The following is a 12232-nucleotide window of genomic DNA, read 5'->3' on the forward strand; positions in this document are numbered from 1 at the left end:
GCCCAACCTCTCCCCCTATGTCTAGAGCCCAACCATTCATTTTTCCTTAACCTCAACCAGTGGGGGCTAAACCAAGAAGCTTATAATAATCTGCAAGAGTTGCCAACCTATGCAGAATGAGGATAGCCATTAACACAACTGAAGGAAGGAGTTTCATTCCTCTGTGACTCAACTTTTCCCTTCCAAACTAGCCCCTGGAATTTACTTAACTTGGCAAACCAAGAGTGCGTTTTTTTCCAAACAAAAAAATCCATCTTCCTTTGAAAGACACTGCTGCAACAGCCCCCTAGAACACAGACATGGGGGCAGTTTTTGAAATAACATTTTTATTTATAGATGTGCAAATATGTTTAATGAGATGTACAAATATGTTTACATATAAAAGTATATACACCCCCACACAATGATTCTCAAATTTTCCAAACTAATTACTGCTAACAAGTGAAAATTCCAGGAGGAACCAAGAACGTTATCTCAAAGCAGCCTATGGCAAATATTTCTATAGTGTCTTATATTTTATCTTCTAAAATTCACATTTTGCATTTCACTACAATAAGTTTATTTATTTCAATATATAACAATAGAATGAAATATATTTAAAACCAGCTGTAGTGCTATAAGTGGGACCCATAAAATTCTATCAAGAGTAACAAGGAGAAAACTTACCTTAAAATGGTCCCTGGAAGAGAGAAAAGAGAGAATTGACCTCCTTCCTGTCTTCCAGGTTTATCTCAAGAGGATCTAACTCCCCCACACCTCCATTCTCTGGGCAACTGCTCAGGATGATAGAGTCCATGCTCTACAGTGAGGGGTTTCATCGAAGTCCAAAAGCGGGTGGGATCCCAGTATATGTGGGGTGCTGAGCAAGAAAAGAAGGAAGTCGCCAAGGGCCTCTGAGAAGGTTCACAGGTTTGTGTCCCCCAGTAAGCAAGTTACACAAAAAGGTCAAAGTTCTACCATATTCAACAATCTCTATAGGATGTCCAACAACAAGATTACCATCTTGATGCTAAGATGAATGAACTTCACATAAAGCCTGTAATGTGCACTTCCCAATTTATAAAATTTTATGGCAGTTTCTAGTACTTACATATGTTTCCCTGCACAGTCTTCTAAGTATTATGTAATACTTTCCCCTCCCATCATATTTTTGGATGTACTAAGTCAGGGACCAAAATAATATAGTATAATAGCTAAGAAAATGGACACTGGACAATTTACTAATCATTATAAATCTCGGTTTCTTCATAAACTCCTTCTTTTATAAGGAATAAATGACATAATGCATTAAAAATGCATTTTTGGGTAAATGCCTAGCACATAGCACCTAAGAAATATTTTATATTGTACTGCCATAATTGTTATTTATAATTATTTTTTGTACCACAAATCAATTAATCAAGTATGGAGCATACTATAAATATTTAATAAGAAATGTGTTGAATGATCCATGTAGACTATGCTTTTAAAAATAATGTTTCTGTGCAAGAAGAAATAAAATACTTCTCTGGGTCTTTTTTGATTTATTTGTCTAATGGAAGGATTAGACTCAATTATCTCAAAACTCATAAAGTTATTCGTTATTAGAGTTCATGTTTTTGTTGAAATATCGACTTGCAGTCTCTCCTAGTTACTATCAAACATAAATGCAACAACATGTAGTATTATGGAGAAATTATGAAAATAAGCACTGGGTGTGTGAGAGGTGATTCATAAAGATGGCACTCAGATGCTCCACTTAGATATCTAACCCTTTGTAAAACTACATCTTCTCCTCCCATAAAGCTTCAATTTTTTTTTTTTGCTTTTTTATTGTTTATTTATTTTATAAAATTGATCTTCATGCCCTGGCCGGTTTGGCTCAGTGGTTAGAGCATCCGCCTGTGGTCCCGAGAGACCCGGGTTCGGTTCCCGCTAAGGGCACGTACCTCGGTTGCAGTTTGTCCCCCGGCCCTGGTTGGTCGTGCGGGTGGCAGCCACTCGATGTGTCCCTTTCACATCGATGTTTCCCTCTCTCTCTCTCTTCCTCTCTCTCCCTCCCACTCTGTCTGTACAAAAAATGGAAAAATGTCCTCGGATGAGGATAAAAAAAAAAAAAAAATTGATCTTCATTGTTGAAAGTATTATAGATGTCCCTCCTTTCTTCCCCCATTGACACCCTCCTCCCCCTGCCCCCATCTACCCCACCCCATGGCCTTTGAACTGTTTGTTGTGCATGTATGCATATAAGTTCTTTGCTTTGTCTCTTCCCGCCCCCACATCCCCTTCCCTCTGTGGTTTGCCAGTCCATTCCCTACTTTTGTGTCTCCAGCTCTATTTTGTTCGTCAGTTTATTTTGCTCATTATATTCCATAAATAAGTGAGAACGTGTGATACTTATCTTTCTCTGACTGGCTTATTTTGCTTAGCATAACACTCTCCAGGTCTCTCCATGTTGTGTCAAATGGTAAGAGGTCTTTCTTTCTTACAGCTACATAGTATTCCACTGTGTACATGTACCACAGCTTTTTTATCCACTCATCTACTGCTGGACACTTGAGCTGCTTCCAGATCTTAGCTATTATAAATAGTGCTACTGGGAACATAGGGGTATATATAGTCTTTCTGATTTGTGTTTCAGACTTCTTAGGATATATTTTGAGAAGCGAGGTCACTGGGTCAAATGGCAGTTCCATTTTTAATTTTTTTGAGGAAACACCATTTTGTTTTCCATAAAGGCTGCACCAGTCTGCATTCCCACGAACAGTGTACTAGAGTCCCCTTTTCTCCACATCCTTGCCAGCACTTGTTGTTTAATGATTTGTTGATGGCAGCCATTCTGGCAGGTGTGAGGTGATACCTCATAGTTATTTTAATTTGAATCTCTCTCATAGTTAGTGATATTTTTTCATATGTCTCTTGGCCATTTGTATGTCCTCTTTGGAGAGGTGTCTATTCAGACCCTCTACCCATTTTTCAATTGGATGGTTTGTCTTCCTTTTGTTGAGTCATAAGCGTACTTTATATATTTTGGATATTAACCCCTTATACAATGTATCATTGGCAAATATGTTCTCCCAAAGAGCAGGTTTCCTGTTCATTCTGATACTGGTTTTTTGTGCCATGCAGAAGCTTTTTAATTTGATGTAGTCCCATTTATTTTTTCCTTCATTTCTCTTGCCTTAGAAGATGTATTGGTGAAAATTCTGCCATGTGTGATGTCTGAGATTTTGTTGCCTATATTCTTCTAGGATTTTTATGGTTTCATGACTTACATTTAAGTATGTTATCCATTTTGAATGTATTCTTGTGTATGGTGTAGGTTGGTGGTCTAGTTTCTTTCTTTCTTTTTTTTTTTTTTTTTTTTTTTGGTATGTACCTGTCCAATTTTCCCAACACCATTTATTGAAGAGACTGTCTTTTCTCCATTGTATGCTCTTGCCTCCTTTGTCAAATATTAATTGGGCATATTGTTTTGGGTCAACTTCTGGGTTCTCTGTTCTGTTCCATTGATCTGTATGCCTGTTCTTGTGCCAGTACCAGGCTGTTTTGATTATGAGGGCTTTGTAGTATAAGCTGATATCTGGTATTGTGATCCCTCCCACTTTGTTCTTCTTTTGCAAGATTGCTGTGGCTATTCAGCATCTTTTTTTTTTATTCCATATAAACTTTTGGAGTTTTTGATCTAGCTCTGTGAAGTATGTCATTGGTATTTTAATAGGAATTGCATTGAATCTATGTATTACTTTGAATAGTATGGTCATTATAATGATGTTGATTCTTCTAACCCATGTACATGGTATATGCTTCCATTTTTTGTCTTCCTCTATTTCTTTTTTAAGTGTCCTATAGTTTTCTGAGAACATATCTTTCACCTCTTTGGTTATGTTTATTCCTAGGTATTTTAATTTTTTTTTGTTGTTACATTGGTAAATGGGATTTTTTTTTTTTTTAGTTTCTCTTTCTGAGTGCTCATAGTTAGTGTATAAAAATGCCATTAATTTCTGGATGTTAATTTTGTGTCCTGCTACTTTGCCAGATTCATTTATTAAATCTAGTGGTTTTCTGGTGGAGTCTTTAAGTTAGTTTTCTATGTACAATATTATGTAATCTGTGAATAATGACAGTTTCACTTCCTCTTTTCAAATTTGGATTACTTTTAAATTTTCTCCTTGTCTGATTGCTGTGGCTGAGACTTCCAGTATTATGTTGAATAAATGTAGTGAAAGTGGACATCCCTGTCTTGTTCCTGTTCTTAAGGGAAATGCCTTTTGTTTTTGCCTATTGAGTATGATGTTGGCTGTAGATTTGTCATATATGGCCTTTATTATGTTGAGGTATTATCCCTCTATTCCCACTTTGATGAGAGTTTTTATAAAAAATGGCTGCTGGATTTTGTCAAGTGCTTTTTCAGCATCTATTGATATGATCACATGATTTTTATTTTTCATTTTGTTTATGTGGTGTATCACATTTACTGATTTGTGAATATTATACCAGCCTTGCATCCCTGGGATAAGTCCCAGTTGATCATGGTGTATGATTTTTTAAATATATATCACATGGTTCTGATTTGCTAAAATATCATTGAGGATTTGGGTATTTATGTTCATCACGAGTATTGGCCTGTAATTTTCTTTCTTTGTTGTGTCTTTATCTGGCTTTGGAATTAGGACTATGCTGGCCTCATAACAAGAGTTTGGAAGTCCCCCTTCCTCTTAACATTTTTGTAATAGTTTGAGAACAGGTGTTAGTTCTTTGAATGTTTGGAAAAAGTCCTCTGTGAAACTGTCCAGACCAGGGCTTTTGTTTGCTGTAGTTTATTAATTAAAACTTCCCTTTTTGTCTGTACCCCAATGACTAGTACAGTGCTGCAAGAATTTTTAAAACATGCAATACCTGACTATTTAGTCAGGGGCACTGACTTCTTTTCCCTCAGATTGTCAAATTAAAAATGACAACAGCCAACCCAACAATAGCTATCCAGTGTGAATGAACCAAAATTATACCTGTTTTTTTTTTTGTCAGATCAGCAAAATATATTTTTAGTGTGCCACAGATTTTAGTAATTAGTTTATGTGTGCCATGAGATAAAAATGGTTGAAAAATCACTGCTCTAATCCATTCCCCACACACCCCGATATGCCCATTTTGAAACTAAATCTATCTCCCCCATTTCTAGGTTATAATCCCTCAGTGTCTTCTGTGGTAGATGAGATTATGGTAGAAAAAGTACACTCCCTCCCTCCCCCACCTGCCCCCTTTAAGGGAGGTTATACTTCTGTGCCCCGTTCATGTTGGGCATGGCCAGGTGACTGACTGTGATCAATGGGACGTTAGTTCATCTGACATGAGCAGAAGCTGTGCGTGTTGTTTGCTACCAGGCTTGCTCTTTTGTGCTTCTGCTGTCACTATGAAAGGAGCTTCCTAGGGTGGCTGCTGGTGCTTAGACCAGTGCTCCATGTGATACCTGCGGAACACAGTCTGCGTGGCTGACCCTCAGACCTGCAGCCTGACACCCAGCCCACCCATTTGACTTGTATAACCAAGAAATAATTATTTATTGTCTTATGCTCTTGAGATTTGGTGCTTGTTTGTTATGCATCTATTGCTAACTGATATAGCTTCATGTAACATCAACTGAAAAATTCTTAATATGACCTAAAAAGCCTGTGATGGGTTCCCAGCCTCACATCTAGCATGCTCTCTCTCTCTTCTTCCCCAGCACTGAACTGTAACCTGTCTTTCAGTTCTCTAAGTACACCAAAGCCTTTCCCGTCCGGGAGCCTTTACACATGTTCTCTTGGCCTGGATGTTATTTCTCTCTCTCTTGGTCTTGCCAGCATCTAACTCCCTTCTGTCTATCCTCCTATGTCCCTGCCTCAGGGAAACCAACTCTAAAACTTCTCTTCACCCAAATACCAGACTAGGAAGTATTCCATATTACATATTTGTACCTCACTCTGTACATTTTTTTCATAGCATTCATAAAAATTGTAATTTGTTAGCTTGATAAAATATGTATATAATGGTTCTTACACTAACTAGTTAGCTCCAGCACAGTGGGACCCAGTCAGTCTTGTTTACTTCTATACCTTCATGACTAGCACAGGCCTGATATGATAAATAGTTGAATAAGCAACTTGAGTCACTCATATTCCCTTGATTGGAACAGACTACAATAGTTTTTATACACTGTTTATCTTATATCAGATGATGTCAATAAAACTATTACATTTTAGAGCCCTTCAATGGTGGGTTGCTTTGGTTGAACAGACAATTTTCTTGTCTTTCTAGAATCCAGTCTATTTCTCATATTCTTGTTATTACAATATGATTAAGTATGTCACCAGTCTGAAGTGACAGCTAACAATCTACCTTTTCCTTGTTATATCTCTAGCAGTAACATTTGACAAATTGGATTATGGTACTCCATATGTAAACAAAAGTAGTACAAGAAATTATAACATGCCAGAGCTTACTTTTCAGTGTTAGGGAATTTTTCAAAATGTTGTTCTTTTTTAATTGATTTTTTTTAGAGACAGAGGAAGGGAGAGAGAGATAGAAACATCTATGTGAGAGAGAAACATTGATAGGTGCCTCCTGCACGCCCCCTACTGGGAATCAAGCCCACAACCTGGGCATGTGCCCTGACTGGAAATCAAACTCGGACCTCTCAGTCCATGGGACAATGCTCAATCCACTGAGCCACACCAGCCCTGCAGTGTCAGGGAATTTTTAAATTAAAATGTTGCTAAGGGAGAAGAGTAAAGTGAAAATATCGTTAAGTCCAGAATTGTGGTAGAGGAGGAAAGGGCATACCCAGTAACTTTAAAAAAAAAAAAATCAACCTGTTCTCCCATATGTGCAAGAAATTGTCATTGCAACAAAAAGAAGGAAAAAGGTGGGGAGGGAGAGAGCAAGGGAGGGAGGGAAAGGAGACAGAAAGGAAGGAAGGGGAGAAGAAAGGGAGGGGGAGGGAGAAAGAAAAAAGAAAAAAAGGAGACTTTCAGTACCATCAGGTCTTCTAGTTAAAACAGGATTAGACAGAATCCTGCCTATAAAATCCTATCCCTCACCAGGCTTCTAAAATAGCTGGGAAGGGTTAACAAACAGTCTGAAGGCTGGAACTCTGCCTGGCTGGCTCTCTGCTAAAGCAGCTGTGTAAGCAACAGAGTCTGTAACCTTCAGAGCAGCTGTTAGGAGCAGCAGAGAATGCGGGTCAGCCCACACGAGGAGAAGAGGTCAAATCAGCATTTTTGCACAGAAAATTTCAAGGTAAACCTTCTCGAAGAATTTTTTTTATAAGAGTATCTAAAATCTGTTCTCCCATCACCATGAATCCTTAGCAAACAAGACCAGGAAGGTAAGATTCTATCAGGCTTCTCTTCAAGAATGACCCATTTAGACAGGCCCCCAAAGCACCTGTGTTTCTATATCTGGGGACAAAGCCATTGGATGATAAACTGAGCTGCATCTTAAGGGTTGTGTGCATACTATGTCCAGATTCTCTTAAGTAATGTGTATGAGATACTTAACACTACACCCATGTAGTGAATGTTTATGGTCTGATCCACCCAAAATAACATCTGTTCCTGGGATGTGTTATTGCCTCTCCTCAGCCATACAATTAAAAGGGAAATTGCCATTTTCTTACAAATCTCAGCTAGTCACCACCATTGATTGGCCCAAGGGTATTTATCCAACAGAAACTAGATGAGTAAGACTACCCCACCTCCTGGACACAAGTCATTGGTCTGGGATGGGGTACCTGACATCTTGAAGTAATTTAACCTCATTAGGCTACAGTTTTTGTCTGTTTGTTTGTTTGTTAGCTTGAAGTCAAAAGAGAGAGTTTTGGTCACTTGTCAGTGGCACATTGAGAAGGAAAGAGGAGCAAAGTTGCTGGCATCTGTTTCCTGCTACATAGTGAAAGAATGTGAGAGAATGAAAGCAACATGCAGAGAAAAGTCAAGAGAAGGAAAACAGACCAACCTAGTGGTTGTTGAGTCCATGTTCCAGTTGCCTCCAACAGCAGCTGGGTCCTGGTTTCTGTCAGTTGCACCCCAAAGTTCTGACTTACATACACTAATATCTAGTAACAATTCAGTAACTGATAAATACATACCATATGTCAGAGACCCCCCAAAAATCAAGATTCTTAGTCTGAAACAGAATTTCTCACATTTGTGATTTTTCTTTATCAAATTCTTACAAATGTGTCAATATCCAGTGATACTTTGTCAAATATTCAATATATCATCTTTTTAAAAAGGAATACATTTATATGCCTGAAATATCTAGTAAGTATGGGTGCCATAATCTGGGGTGATGAAGCAATAGACATCATTTTTTAAGACACAGATTGAACTACTCCTTCGTAAATGAAAACAATTCTGAGCTGAAAAAAAAAAAAAAAAAAAAGAGTTATAGTGCCTAAAATTTAAATTAAGATTGTTATCGTACTCTTAGGAGTTCCAGGACAAGTGATATATTATCTGATTATTCCTGAGAATTTCATATACAGAACTAAAAGGAAAAAATATTTATATGATATAAAATGTATCTAAATGCTCTCTAGCTCTAAGCAAAATAGCTTTGATAGCTAAGAGTCCAGTTTCTCCGCCTAGGCTGGGGCTAATCGAAGGCGGGACTTATCCTCAGTGCTTTCTTGGTGAGGACTAACCAGAGGTGTGCATCTCCCAGTCTCACTGTGAGCAGGTTTCTTAGACGGTTCTACTGTCAGAACTAATTGCTCCCTGGTCTGGACCCCTATACAACTGAATCTCCCACACTGTAGTACTTCCACTTCCCCTGCTAGAGTACAAGCTTTTCAAGAGCAAAGATTGTTTTTGAAAAACAATGTGTTGACCAAATCGATTGTTCTCTCCTCAAAAGAACTGAATTGAAATGAGTAAAAATTCAATAGCCAAAGAATTACATTTAGATAAGCTCCTTGTATTTCTGTGCCTGGGGACAAAAGCAGCGGCTGTTTTCGACCGTGACTCAAAGTAAGAAATACATTTTACTTTCTAACACAGCACACGTATACATAGATCTATAAAACTGAAACAGAAATTTCGTAAAACAATATTTACTCTTAAAACATGACAAGCTCTAACATCTATTCCGGTCAGTTTTGTTCTCTTTAATAATGATGGTTCTGACCCATTAAAGCAATTTCATGACCCCTAATGAGTCACGACCCATAGTTTTAAAACATTGTGTTAATTAGAACCTAGAGCTTGGGGCGTCTTTATCAGAGAAGGTGGGAAAGTTGATGGAATCCTCAAACCAGGTGGAGCCCCCCAAAATGGCCATTATGTCTACTTGTTTACTTACTGTATAGGTTGCAGAATTATAAACTCAGAAATACTAACCCAGAAGCAAAATTTAGAGGACTCATTCTCCCTCTCAGAATATTTTTCATGTACAGATTACAAGATCTGTGTAAGGTCAAGTGAACAAAATCTTGAAGGATTTATTTATTTATTCAACAGTTTTATTGAGTCGTGTGTTTTAGGTGTTAGAGCGACAGAGGTACAATATACAAAGTCCCTGGCCTCATGGGATTTACATTTTAGTGAGGGACACAGAGAATAAACACACACGTGTCTAATATAATTTCAGGGAGTGATAAATGGTATGAAAGAAAAATAAAACGTGGGAAAGAGCTAGGAAGTAATGAGGATGAGGAAGGGCTATTTTAGACAGGGAGGCCCATGAAGGCTTCTCTGCAAAGGTGACATTTGAACAGAGTCTGAGCAAGCCACTTGAAGGTCTAGAAAGATGTATGAAGCAGAGGGAGTAGCCAGTGCCATTAGTGTGTTTAGTAAAGAAAGGGAGCTGTTAGGCAGGTGGCGTTGTCAGCAGGGCTAGTTCATCATGATATAGACGAACCGAACCATAGCGCTTTCCAAGGGAAGCCACCTTGAACACAGTCACTGGCCACCTGGCAGGTGTAGGCAGCCGTGGTTGTAACATGTCCCACACTCCTCTTCCAATAACCGTGTGGACCAGGTATGGACACTTGATCCTAGGTATCATAGATTTGTGATTGGTTTCAATAACTGAATAGAAAATAGGGGTTATAGTGTGTTATGGGTTGAATTGTGTCCCCCTCCACATTCATGTGTTGAAGTCCTAACCCTTAATACCTCAGAATGGGACCTTATTTGGAAACAGGGTTGAAGATATAATTAGTTCAGATGAGGTCCTACTGGAGTTGACCCTTAATCCCAAATGACTAGTGTGTCCTTACAAAAGGGGAAAATCTGGCCCTGGACAGTTTTGCTCAGCGGTTAGAGCGTCAGCCCATGGACCAGCAAGTTCCAGGTTTGTTTCCTGCTAAGGGCACGTACCTTGATTGCAGTTTGGCCCCGGGTGGGGACATGTGGATGGCAACCACTCGATGTGTCTCTCTCACATGGATGTTTCTCTCTCTTTTTCCCTTCCTTTCTCCCTCCCACTCAATCTCAAGATAAATGCAAAAAAAAAAAAAGTCCTCGGGTGAGGATGAAAAAAGGCGGTCAATCTGGACATAGTATGCATCCAGAGAGACACCCCGTGCGCATGACGGCGGTCACCTACAAGCCCCGGAGGCAGACCTGGATGATGCTCTCCCTCGCAGCCCTCAGAAGGAACTACCTCTGCCAATACCCTGATCTTGCCTCCAGAATTGTGAGATAATAAATGTCCGCTAATGAAGCCACCCAGCTTGCAGTGCTTGGTTACAGCAGCCGTGGTAAAGTAATCCGTCTGACCTGGGGAGGCGCTGGGTGTGTTGTGTGCAGAGAGATGGCTTCTACATGGACGAATCGCGGGACATGTGGCAGACTGCTCGCTGACCTACCCCTGCGGTAACATGTCCCGACGTTTTAGCTGAGACGAAGTACGTTGCCCCCTCTCCAGCGCAGCTGTGGGTGGCTACAGCCCTAAGTTCTGGCTGACGAGCTATAATCAGAGGTATCTGGTGGCGGCCTCCAGCAGACTTCCGTAAAAGATCGCTGGCAGCTGTCTTTTGCCCTTTTTTTCTGCATCCTTTCCTCCTTCCTGGTGGCTGCCACACAGATGTGATGGCTGTATTTAAACCAGGAGTGACATTGGGAGTGGAGGCCATGAAGGATGCAGGACCAGAATAAAAGGAATGTGGGTAATTAAAAGCTTTGTGGAGCAGAGTCGGCATGCCAGCACGGGACTGCCCACATCTGGACTTTGGCATGAACAAGAAATGGTCTTTTAGCTTGTCTGAACCACTGTTTTGTTCTGTTGGGGTGGGGGGCACTCTTACTTGCTGTTGAATATAATCTTAACCAACACAAGCATGCGGAGTGCAGACAGGAGAGAAACAGAACGCGGCGGGGGAGGGGGGAGCTTTCAGTATAGAGGCAGAAAAATCAGATTGAGAAGCAATAATCAAAGAGATAGGAAGAAAACCAGGAGAAAAGTATATGTGGAAAGGTAAGGACTATCTAAAAGAAGAGAGAAGCAAAGCATTAGATGTTACTGAATCGATGGATATAAGGACCAGGAAATACCTAAGGGCAGGCCTGTGTTTCTCAAACCTTAATGTGCATGAGAATCAGGTGGCATCTGGTGCCCACGCAGGATGAGATTCAGGAGGTCTGGGTGGCAGTTCCAGAAGGCTCTCAGGTGATGTCAGTGCTGTGAGTACACTCAGGGTGGCAAAGGTCTAGGCTAGGGTGAGTCTCGAAGTGGGGGGTTCTTGAGCCAGCAGCGCCAGCAGCACGGGGGAGCTTGGCAGAAATGCACATCCTCAGCCCCACCCAGACCTACTGAATTAGCAGCCTGGGGGGAGGGATAATTTAACAAGCCTACCAGGTGATTCTGATGCACTGTGCAGTCTGGCAGCACTGGTGAGCGCAATAATAATAACAATAGTAACTACCAGAGACATTGCTCACCAACTGTGGGCCAGGCCCTTTAACACTCTGCTTATGTTATCTTATTTGGTCATTACAACAATCTATTTTATCAGTGAGGAAACGCAAACTGAGAAGAAGTTCAGTGCATTGCCAAGGTCACACAAGGAGCAAGTGGTGGATCTGGAGACCACATCGGCTGACAGCTAGACCCATTCTCGAGCCACCTGCTGTTCACCTTCCAGGGCCAACAGTGAAGCTGTCATCATTAGTTTCAGCAGGGTGTGAAGACAGAAGCCAGGGTGCAGTAGCCTTGGAAGGGAAGAAATGGAAAAAGCGAGTGCAAAATACTTTTAAAAAAACTGACTTTG

This window comes from Molossus molossus, unplaced genomic scaffold (genome assembly GCF_014108415.1).
Source record: "Molossus molossus isolate mMolMol1 unplaced genomic scaffold, mMolMol1.p scaffold_m16_p_10, whole genome shotgun sequence".
Taxonomy (NCBI): Eukaryota; Metazoa; Chordata; class Mammalia; order Chiroptera; family Molossidae; genus Molossus; species Molossus molossus.